Raw genomic sequence first — 10,806 nt, 5'->3', positions numbered from 1 at the left:
TTGCAAAAATATGTCTGACATGTTGGCTTGATGTTGACGAGACATTTGGATGCAAAGTGTCACGTAATAGTGACTTGGCCCGAGATCACTGCAGGTTCCCAGGCACCTAGTGATAGATGAAAGGAAGTGTTCAATTTATGGCTAAATAACTGGAATTTATCGAGAAGAAGCTTTTGTGTTCACCATGTACTTGAAGCTGTAACCTTGAAGGACGCCACTGCAAACATGTCTTGTATGATATTATAATTTTGTAAAGCTATTTGCTGTTGTGGGTGTGAGAAACAGATGCCCAATAAACACAGCAGAAAGCATGCTGTCAGGCCGGCCCAGATGCCAGTCATGCCAGCCACTGTAGGGTTAACAGGTAACTTTAACCTCAAATCCGGGTACCTGTTATTCGACCTTTCAGTGCTCATTTAGTTATTTCACACTTATGAGACTTAATAATAATAATAATAATAATAATAAGTAATACAGTTGTTATTGCTGTCATCTACAGACCTTGTCGTGTGCTGGATTTTGGGTAATGTAATTATAGGCTTTTGAAAAGCATATCTACAACTAGAGTGACCATGTTAGGAGGGACACTATAGGCTCGGAAGGAGTTTGTAAACAACTATTTCAACCATTTCAATTAAAAAGGCCTGGATTTTACTTTAGCACTGAGTTCTTGCTGTGTGCTGATTGGTCAGTCTCCTATAATCATGCATGTGTCACTAATGTTAATATGGAACAGCTGTATGAGTCTTTCAATCAAGGAAACAAACCAGTAAAAGCACAAGAAGAATTGAAGAACTAATTAGCCAAGTACAGGAACGTTTCCGATTTTAAAGCAGTTTGTAAAACCTGAAGTAGCTCACAGTGTCCATCTTGGCAAGGATCAGGTGGTCATTCTGTCAATGAATTTACATTATTGCTGTTGGTGTTACAGTGTAGTTGTATATTATGGCTGTGACTGAGTGACGTTCAGTCCTGATGTGATTAAGATGAATGTGTGCTGTAGTCCTGAATGAAACCGTGTCTTTGGCAAATATTTCTGAAGTCTGAATTGATTCCTGAAGGCATAATGCTGTGAATGTTTGAGCTTTATTGCAGAGGCCTTCCCCAGACTGAAGGGGAATTCACACCTGGTTCCACACACCTGGTTCCATCTGGAAGGAATATTTTAAACTCATTTACGGTGTAAGGGCAGTAAATGTCCACTCTAGAATTTGTTTATCTATAGTCACCAATCACATGATTACTGGAGCTTTAAATAGCTTACATACATTATTATGTTTTATTTGTAAAACTTCTGGATCTAATTTCAGCTGCTCTCGGTTGCAGTCTATCTAAATTATTTCTGTTAAATCAGGAATAGTCAATTCAGTGGTGAAACATAACTACTAGTATATTATATGCAGTATATATTGTGTATGGGCCTGAAGAGTTAAAAAAAAAATGTTAGCATGGATACTGTTTTCTGAGGCGATGCTAGCTTAGCTTCATGCTAAGGTTAGTGAGGAGCTGTTCTAGCAGGAAAGTTGTGTCTTGTGTCCATGTAGCTCGTTTAAAATGCTTGTTTTTCTGTAGGAACAGAAGAATATCCATGTCAGTGGTGTAGGTTTAAAAGCTGAACTTGGGGGGTGGCAGCTATTGTATTGTGGCTAATTGTAGTGGTAGGAAGTCACTGCAGCTGTACCAGGGTTTTGGTCTATGATGTCACAGCAGGAAACTGCTCAATATTATTGTTTTTTTCCCTTTTAACAAATGTGTGCATGTTTGTAAATTACCCAGGGAGAATGAAGTTTGGCTGAGTTGTACAAAAACGTTTGGAAGTCAGCAATTTTCTCCGGTAGCTGTATAGAAAGTAGCAGACATTGGACAGATGGGCTGTGTTGCGCTTAGTTGTGTTTCATCCTTCTTACGGCTACTGCAAAATTCTCACAGAACCATAAGAGGAGAAGCATTTGTTTTAACTTGACATGGGATGTATGAATGAGATAGATGGTGTCCTTCTGTGACTGATTTCCCATCACAGGAGCATTTTTCATGAACAAGGAATTTCTGTCTCGTTCCCACCAAAGGAACTTGGTCCGATTGTAGTTCATCTGAGGTAGTTCCTGAACATTTATTTATTTCCTACTCTTAAGTAGGTACTTTTCACCTGACTGGGAACTAGTGGGCGGGACTTATAGTGATAAACTTTGCTGATTGGTTGACCACAAGCGCCGGCACTAACTTGGAAGTTTTGCAGGGAAATGAGATAGAGAAGCAAAGATTAAGCAGATGAAATTATTTTTGTGCCTGAATTACATTAAAAACATTAATGATTTTTTTTTGCCTGCATCTCCATGTTTGCATCAGATAATCTGATCAATAGCTGATATATTTTTGTCTGATATCGTCAGTGCTGGGTTTCCTCCACAAACACACACAGATTTGGGCTGGAGACTCAACCTGTGGTCTTAGAGGTGTGAGGCAGCAGTGCTACTGTGTTTGGAAATCAGTAATGAAAAATAATTCTGCCAAAGATGATCTGATGCGTCGTATGACTGTTTTACACTGTACCCGGTTTATAAACTGTATGAGAGCTATTTCATTCATACATTTACTTATCTGGCTATGTACACATACGGTGTTTTAAAGTAAACCCCATATCTCGGGGTTGTGAAAATTGCACACATAATATCATGTTGCATGTTTGCTTAATTCTAAGCAATGTCTGAGCTGAGAAAAAGCAATGAGGGGAAATATATGTATAAAATAAGTGATACAGTAGCAAGGTGGCACAGTGGGCAGCTGCAGAGCTGCCAGTTTGAATCCAGCCAATGGCTCTGTCTAGGGCTGAGCAGTTAATCAGATTTTAATTTCAATAATTATTTTGTGAGTAATCGTCTCAACTAATTGCGATATCGGTATTGACCAAAATAATCGGGATTATGATTTTTGCCCTAATTTCTCTGTGTGATGTGCAGTTCGCATGCTCTCCCTGGGTCTCCCTTTGGTTCCCTCCAGGTGCTTTAGCTTCCTTCCACACACCAAAGACGAGCATTTAGGCGAATCAGCGTTTCCAAGTCGTCCTTAACTTGTGATTGTGTCCCATCCATCCAGGGTGTCCCTTTGCCTCCAGTTGCTTTATGGTTTAGCTGCAGGCTCCCTGCGAACCTGAACTGGATTATGTGTCTGTGGAAAATAGATGGATCAATATTGGAGCCAAAGTTGGGTTTTTAAAAACCAAAATAAAATGGAATGTGTGTAATCTCACAGAAACCCTTGGTTGTAGTCTCTGACATTTGCAAAGGCGCTGAGGGAGACTCTGCTTACCTCCAAGGCGTGAAACCCAAGAGAGGTTTTTTTTTATGTTGTAAAGGGGAACGATGTAGTTCAGTGCAAGCGATGGCGCCTGTGTGGACTACAGCTTTTTCATAGCAAGATGTTCTGGTGTCTCTATGCTCTTTGTTGGTGTTGCTGGTGCCCCATATGTGTAACTTACCCAGGTGGCCTTAATTAAATGAGCAAGAGGGAAAATGCATTGATAAATCCCAGTTTACAACCAAGAAGCTGGTTTAAATGGTCACGTCTGGTTTATGCTAATGTTATTTTCCTGGGATGTAAGCTGCCGTTTATAGGCAAATCACGGGGGATTCATCTACCACCTGGTCACTCCCATTGTAACTGCTGTCTTGTTGAAGAGCTTCCTAGAAATGGTACGTGAGCTAAGCAATGGTAGTTCTGTTGCAGTGGAGATGCTGCATGTGAGAGTGCTGGCGGAGGTGACCTTTAGAATGAAATTCCTTTTCATCTGGAAAAGAGACCCTGTGGATGTTGTAGGTGGGATGCGATGTAAAGGTTTCCCGATTCCTGCCACCATAATAGGACGTTTACTGTAATGCTGGGAAGCCCACATCTGTGTCTTGTGAAATGTAGGTTAAGCACGGCTGCTATCAGTTTGATGGAATTAAAGTAAACCTGTGTTCTACAGCCCTTTGATGTTCCCAGTGTTATTTTAGGCCAGGCTATTCATCTGCCTCCCGGTGCCCATCTATTCCATATTCTTGTCGGCTTCATTGTTGCCGAAGAAACTTTGAATGTGATTTTTGTTGGTTTTTTTCATCACAGAACTGGGGTTGAAAAAGTTGGTGCTTTCCTGTTGCTTCTGTAACTGGAAGTGCCTGAAATCGCATTGTCTGTGGTAGAAGAGTGAGTTTTTTTTCCCCCAGAGATTTAAAGGTCACTTCAGTTAAAGGAATAATTAACAATATCCTCCTCTTGCTGCTGGAGTCTAGACCAAAGACCAAGAGACACTTTTTGAAGCTGTTAAGCCTATGAATTTGTGAACACTGCTTTGCCTTTTGACTGAATCTGACCCGCTGCTCTCAGGAAGTACTGGATTCATTCCTCTTCTCCCTGACAGCTATGGAGCTGTGATATCTAGCTTTTGACTGAAGCATTCTGGGTAGCGGAACATCCTTTAATAACAACCAGAACAAGAACGACATTGACTTAAGTGGATATCCAGGAATGCCCCTTCCATTTAAGAGAGTAAGAACATTTGTGGTTCATCAAATGGCGCATATGAAGCACGTCAAAACGTGATGAATAATTTGTGTTGGGGCCAGGCTCGCTATGCTGTTGTTCTCTCCCACAGGATGTGTGTCCCACGGAGAGCTTGGCACGGGAAGACCCAACTTTAATTGTATGGTAACTTGCCAAAAAATGTTCCTCCGTCTTCAGACTCTTTTCTCCGCCACGCCCTGCGCATATGAATATGTGTGCGTATGGATGTGTGTGTTGCCAAGACACGCTCACATGAGTGATTTCCCTCCATATTCATAGCCATTTTGGAACGTCCTCACTGGTGTGGGATAGCACTGCTTGGGGTGGTGTGTGCACCTTCCACTGCTCAGAAAGGGTAAATTCCAAGTCTGTAGCTAATGTTAGTTAAGCACAAACATAAATTGTGCACAACTGACTCGCCCCTTTATCGCAGCTGGTAGATTTGACCTCGCCTATTAATTTGAAGCAGTGAGGAGAGCATATGGAGTGAATGATATTCATGCACCAGACCCCCCCCCCCCCCAGGCTGTGAGCCCAGACAGAAAGGGCTGTCCTCAGCGATGTCTGTCACCGTGCCAGTGCGCCCGGAAATGTTGCCATGTGGAGGCAGTGCAGAGCCTGCCCCGTCGTGGACAGTGACTTTAATCAGCATCTGAATAAACGTGTACCAGAAGCTAAAGGTTCAGAACTAAGGAGAAACAGTATTTGAAATATTGACTCCTGGTGCCCTGCAGTGTACTGGAGGGTTGCTGGTGGGAATGGAAAGTATTTAGTATTTTTGTGAATGTGTGACTTGAAATGCTAGCTGCAGCCGGAGGTCTCTGTGATGCTTTAATAAAAAAATATAATAATATAATCATTTGACACGGCTGGCATCTGTGTCATGGTTGAGTGTTTTGCACCCTGATGAGCAGAAGCTGTAGCTTAACTGAACAAGGCTTTTTTCGGGCGATTTTCCGAGAATGGGAAAACCACGAAGGAATCCCCATCAGCGACTTCCTGCCGTAAGGAAATTCGTGCTGTTTGTCTTGCCCTTGGAAACACTCCTCGTTATTGATGATGATAATAAATGTTATTCTGGCAGTGGAATTCTCTGGTTAGCTATTTCGATATTTCATCTCTAGACTGCAGTTGGCCACATTCAGTATACTGGAATACTTTCCGTAAGTGGTTGAGGAATCTTGAAACAAGCGAAATCACTTTTTAAGCTGTAACCTTTTCTGATTACGTTGTCAAAATGCCAACAAAGAGGCCCAAACATTTTGAGTTTTTTTTTGCTTTTCTCTCCTTTTTCATTTTTAGTTTTTGGTATCAGTATACATGTATACACCCATTTTCCGGCTTCTATTCAACACACCAGTGTTTCCCAACCCGGTCCCCGGGGACCCCAGGACTGTCCAGGTTTTTGCTCCCTCCCAGGTCCTGGTAGAGAGCAAAAATGTGGATTGTCTGGCCGGGAACAGGGACTGATCAAAAACGTGGACCGTCTGGGCTTCCCCGAGGACCGGGTTAGAAAACACTGCAGGACAGGGTCATGATAGGGGAGAACTGGAACCACTCCAAGGTTGCGATGGTGATGGGGGGGGGGTGCCATTCCTTTACAGGGTAAACACGCATTTGAGGTGCCAGCTCACTTACCTGCATGTCTTTGGACTGTGGGAGGAAGCCAGCGAATCTGGGGCAGGGCATGTAATCGCGACACCGCCCCCCACCCCCGGAGAGGCGGGTGCCACCATGTTGGCCCCAGCACCATGCATTAATATCTTAATAGTGCTCACAAATGATCTTAATACCATTAATAAGAGCTTGTGACGTCCTCCAGGGAGAGTGGGGCTCTTTGGCTTCTGTCGGGCTGCTCTGTCTCTAATGCATGTAGATATACTCCGACACATTTTTTTGCCCATATGCTTGGAAACGAGCCGTCAAATAACAGATGAAACCTAAAATAACACTGGCATATAGTAAAATCAAGAATGATATGGTAAATAACTAGCCTCTAAAAAGTAAAAATAATGTAGAAGTACATCGTTAGGCAATTTGGTCGCTGTGAAAACGTCAGAGTGTACTTACACTAACCTAGATGGTATAGCCTACCACACACATAGGCTATATGGTATAGCCCAAATTACGATAAAAGGCACAGTTTAGTAAATAAATAAACAAGTAACAAAGTTCTTCTACATTATCAAGTACTGTGCATTGTAAATAATTGTATGTGCTATACTTTTATTTGACCGGCAGTGCAGTAACAATTAAAAGTATATTATAGTAAGTACATTAACAAATAAGAGTTGTTTATTATCATGATCAAGTATTACATACTGTAAATAACTGTATGTGACTCTCATACGACTGGCAGCACAGTAGGTTGTTTCCACCAGCATCGTCACAAACACCTGAGTGATGCGTTTGTGCTGTGATTGTCACGACAGCTACGATGTCGCAAGGCAATAGGTTTTTTTCAGCCCTATTGTAATCTTACGGAACTTGCATTGTATATGCGGTCACATTGACGGAAACGTCGTTATTCGCCGCATGACTCTATATTAGTAATTGGCATTTTCGGCTAGCAAAGACGGGTGCTAATGTACGGGTCGGTCTTTTGTGAAAGTGAAGGCATTAAGGCAAACATTTTTAAAGTACGGGATACCTGTACTGTATTTAATATCTTACTGTAGATGTGATATAGATTTGGTTCTTTTGTAATTGCTTAAAAATATAGATTTCTATGTGCACAGCCAGACAGGAAACATAATATGACTGCTAGGCTATAACAATCTACTTGTTGAATTGTATTCTTTTATAGTCTGTGATATGATTTTTAAGAGTCAACAGGATCCGTCTGTTGAACATTTTTAGGGGCTCTCAGAACTGATGCATTTTATTAAGACCGCAGTTGACCTGCAGTTTTTGGTCTGGCATGTGATGGACTCTTTAAGCACAGTTATAAATCGGTCTGATGCATTTTTGACCCGGTGGTGAATCCTCTCCTGCTCGAGAGTCTTTTCATAAGCAGTATAGATACAGGTCTGAAATTTAGCCTGCGAAGGTATCTGACTTTTGAATGTTCCATTTTAAAGTTTGTGTTGAAGATTGTTCATCATTGCGGATGCTGTACTTCGAGAGATGAAAGCTTGTTTTATGCTTCACTGGGGTCATGCCTGGCCCGCATGTCATATTCTCAAGATGGCCTTTGATCAGACCTGGGTTGCATTCCTGCATGTGTATGCAAGCGATTAGGTGTTGCCGGCTTCGCCGGTCACATGCCCTGATACTGTGTTTTCACTTTGAGCTTTCAACTCGCAGTGGGTACCTGAACTGGAGGCGTACCATGACGCTGGGGGGGAGGGGTTCGTGTGTGAAAGAGAGTGCTGAGTCAGGCCCCCCCAGAGGAATGTGGGGAAGCCGTGCTATGTGAGGCATGGGGGGGGGGGGGGGTGGTGATCTTTGCTGCAGTTGTTTCAGACATCTGTTTGCACTGCCCTCTCAGACTTTTTATATCCCTCTTACAGTCTCTCTGTCTCTACGCTCTGAACAGCTCCTCTCTCTCCAGGACTCGCTGTCAGTCTTGTTGCTTTACATTGCCTCCTTGTCCTCTCCTCTCCTTTCCTCTAGTCTCCCACTCCCTCTGGGAGATTCTCAGCGTCCCCCTCTCAAGTTTGTAACTCCTCTTCAGCGCTGTTTCATTTAAGGAAGCCCTTATCTTCCGTTATAAAGAGATCTGTAGTCCTCTAATATGGATTACTTCCTATCAGAACCAATTTACCAGTCAGTTTACCTGATATGGATGATTGTGCAGATGATATGAATCAAAGAAGAGAATAGATTACATTCATTAGTACCGTCGAAAGCAGCAGTTAACTGAGGATCAGAGAGCAGGATCAGACAGTGTCCCTGGAACAATTGGGGCTATAGACTTTGCTCAAAGATTGAAAGTTTCAGTCCTTCTGCCAGCCATGGGTTTTGAACCAGCAGCCTATCGATGTACACACCAGCCCAATATGTAATGAGCGATTAATGTGCAAGTTTACTGCACCAGAACATTAACATTAAGTTTCTGGAAATTGTGGATGTTGGGGTGGGGGGTGGTCAAGGCTTCTTTATTGTTGACATCTGAATTACTATTGAAAGTAGGTGGGAATGAGAGCTAGTTCAGTGTTTGGGGAGTTGGGGTTACAGCCTGGCCTAGTGTATGGGGGTTGGGTCTCTTGTCTGGGCCAGAAGCTGAATCAGAAGTGATGACCTCACAGTCCTCCCCAACTGCAGGGATAGACCCTGCAGTATTCAGTAGCACCATGTTACCCCAGTCGATAGCAAAGCTAAGTGGACTGCAAACAAGCATATAAAACCGCCACATTCCATGTTCACTTGAATGCCTTGAGTGCTTAAATAGCCACAGTGAGTCATCTTCCAGCTGCCCTTATGGGAAATGACATGTAGCTCTTCTCTGGAAGGACTTGCACATTTCAACACATCACGGTCATGATGCGCTCGGTCACTTCATATGGTGGAATCGTCCTCAAAGTTTCCGTAACCGTAGCAATGTGGAAACAATGCAGATGCACCGTCACATGATCCTCACTGTCACAGTCTCTGTCTCACAGCTAGCTGACAAAGAACAGCGTCCATATTAGTCTACTTCACAGCTGCCCATCCCATCCCACCCCCCTACGTCTTTGTGAAAGCACCCGGCTGCCATATGCCGCTAGCGGAGTCTGACTCCTTTTCTCTGAGGTGAACCATGCATTCAGTGAAGCCCTCCTGCATCCTGTGCATTTTATGCATTTTCTTTTCAGGAGCGCAGTTTGGAGATTGTAAGTAACGTGGTCTTAGTTCCCTTGGTGGAAGTAGTCAGGTGGAAGCCCAAATTTTTCAGCATTCATTTGATTTAACAATGAGTCATTTGGCAGATACTGAAGTTGGTTTCTCTCCCCAAGCCCTGGGTTTGGTGGTTTCTGACATTACGATGACAGAGTGAATCAAGGAAGAGTGTCTTTCGGTTACTCTGTTTCACAGCACATGTGAGGCACAGGCTCAGTAGGCATGTACTGTGGTGTTACGGTGGGTAATTCCGGAAAAGGAGCTTTAGCGGGACCTTTCAGTAGTTCCCTACTCTGCGTAAATCAGAATGTGTACTTGCATGACCCTTTGGACCGCAGATTTGTGGGTGACAGGTCTCTGAACCTAATCTGAATTTGTAGCAAAATAAATTGAGCAGCTGAGCCATGTAAGGGAAACCAAAAATGAAGAATGTCTACGAGGTCAGATGTGGGTGCCAGTGAAGCGCCTGCCAGATATTAACCAGCGACGTTGCTGTATGTGGAGAGAAAACATAGATAGCGATGTATCTGAGCTAGGCAACATGTTTTTGAATCTTGAAGATTTTCAAAAATGGCCCGTAATATAAACTCTTTGACTCAAGTTTTTCTTTTTTAGGAACGTTCTTGCTAAGATCTGCTTCGAATAGGTGCCATAAATTTGGACAACCTGCAGCAGTTATATAGATGTAGATGTAGATGTAGATATAGATGCCTGCATGTGAGTGTATTGGTAAATTTAAGGACCTCTAGCTGTGTCTTTGCCAGGGGGCATCCTGAACGAGATGGCCTTGCATCAGAGGAGAAAGCACAGACACTCTAAAGGCTGGTTAGACACATCAGTTCATCTGGGCTTTCAGAACGTCAGGGAGATATCTATGGAGCTGATGACAGTCTTGGCTGCGATGTAGAGACGTGCGGATTATCCGCTGTGGTGCTGAGCTCTTCATGCAACCATAGGAAGCGCTGGCCTGAGCATGCAGAATGACACTGTCCTGCCTGACAACACCAGGAAATCCTGCACTGGGCCGAACATCGTCGCAGTTCTCTTTGGGGATGTCATTCCTGTAGCTAAATGCAGCCTTTTACTTCAGTGGAGCTATTGTTATGGTCGAGGTGCTTCAAGGGCAGGCTGCTGCCTCTTGGGGCTAGCTGTCATCGTCGATGTCATCAGTCATCGTCGGCCTAAAGTTGCACACAGGATCTCGGTTATAAGCTTTGTTCTACATTTTAAAATATAAAATCAGCCACGATGTGTTGAATCTGTCTCCTTATTTTTTAGTGTCAACTTTTAATTGCTAAAGCACGATGTTTTTTTTGTTCTGTGTGTATGTATGTGTCTGTGGTCATACTGTTTGTTATTGGTGGAACAAAGATCCGAAATGGAAGGGATGCACAAAAGTGCGGTGATCACATCAGCAGCAAAAACATATTAATGATGTCATATACA

At 43.1% G+C, this 10,806-nt stretch overlaps 1 protein-coding gene across 6 annotated transcripts in view; it reads left to right on the top strand.

Moving 5' to 3' along the window:
* LOC125714409 (serine/threonine-protein kinase MRCK alpha-like) overlaps positions 1–10,806 on the top strand; it is an 80,600-nt gene that overhangs the window by 1,517 nt on the left and 68,277 nt on the right. The window lies entirely within an intron of this gene.

Source organism: Brienomyrus brachyistius, chromosome 19, assembly GCF_023856365.1.
Source record: "Brienomyrus brachyistius isolate T26 chromosome 19, BBRACH_0.4, whole genome shotgun sequence".
In the NCBI taxonomy this organism is placed as follows: Eukaryota; Metazoa; Chordata; class Actinopteri; order Osteoglossiformes; family Mormyridae; genus Brienomyrus; species Brienomyrus brachyistius.
This window is presented reverse-complemented; position numbering and strand designations above follow the sequence as displayed.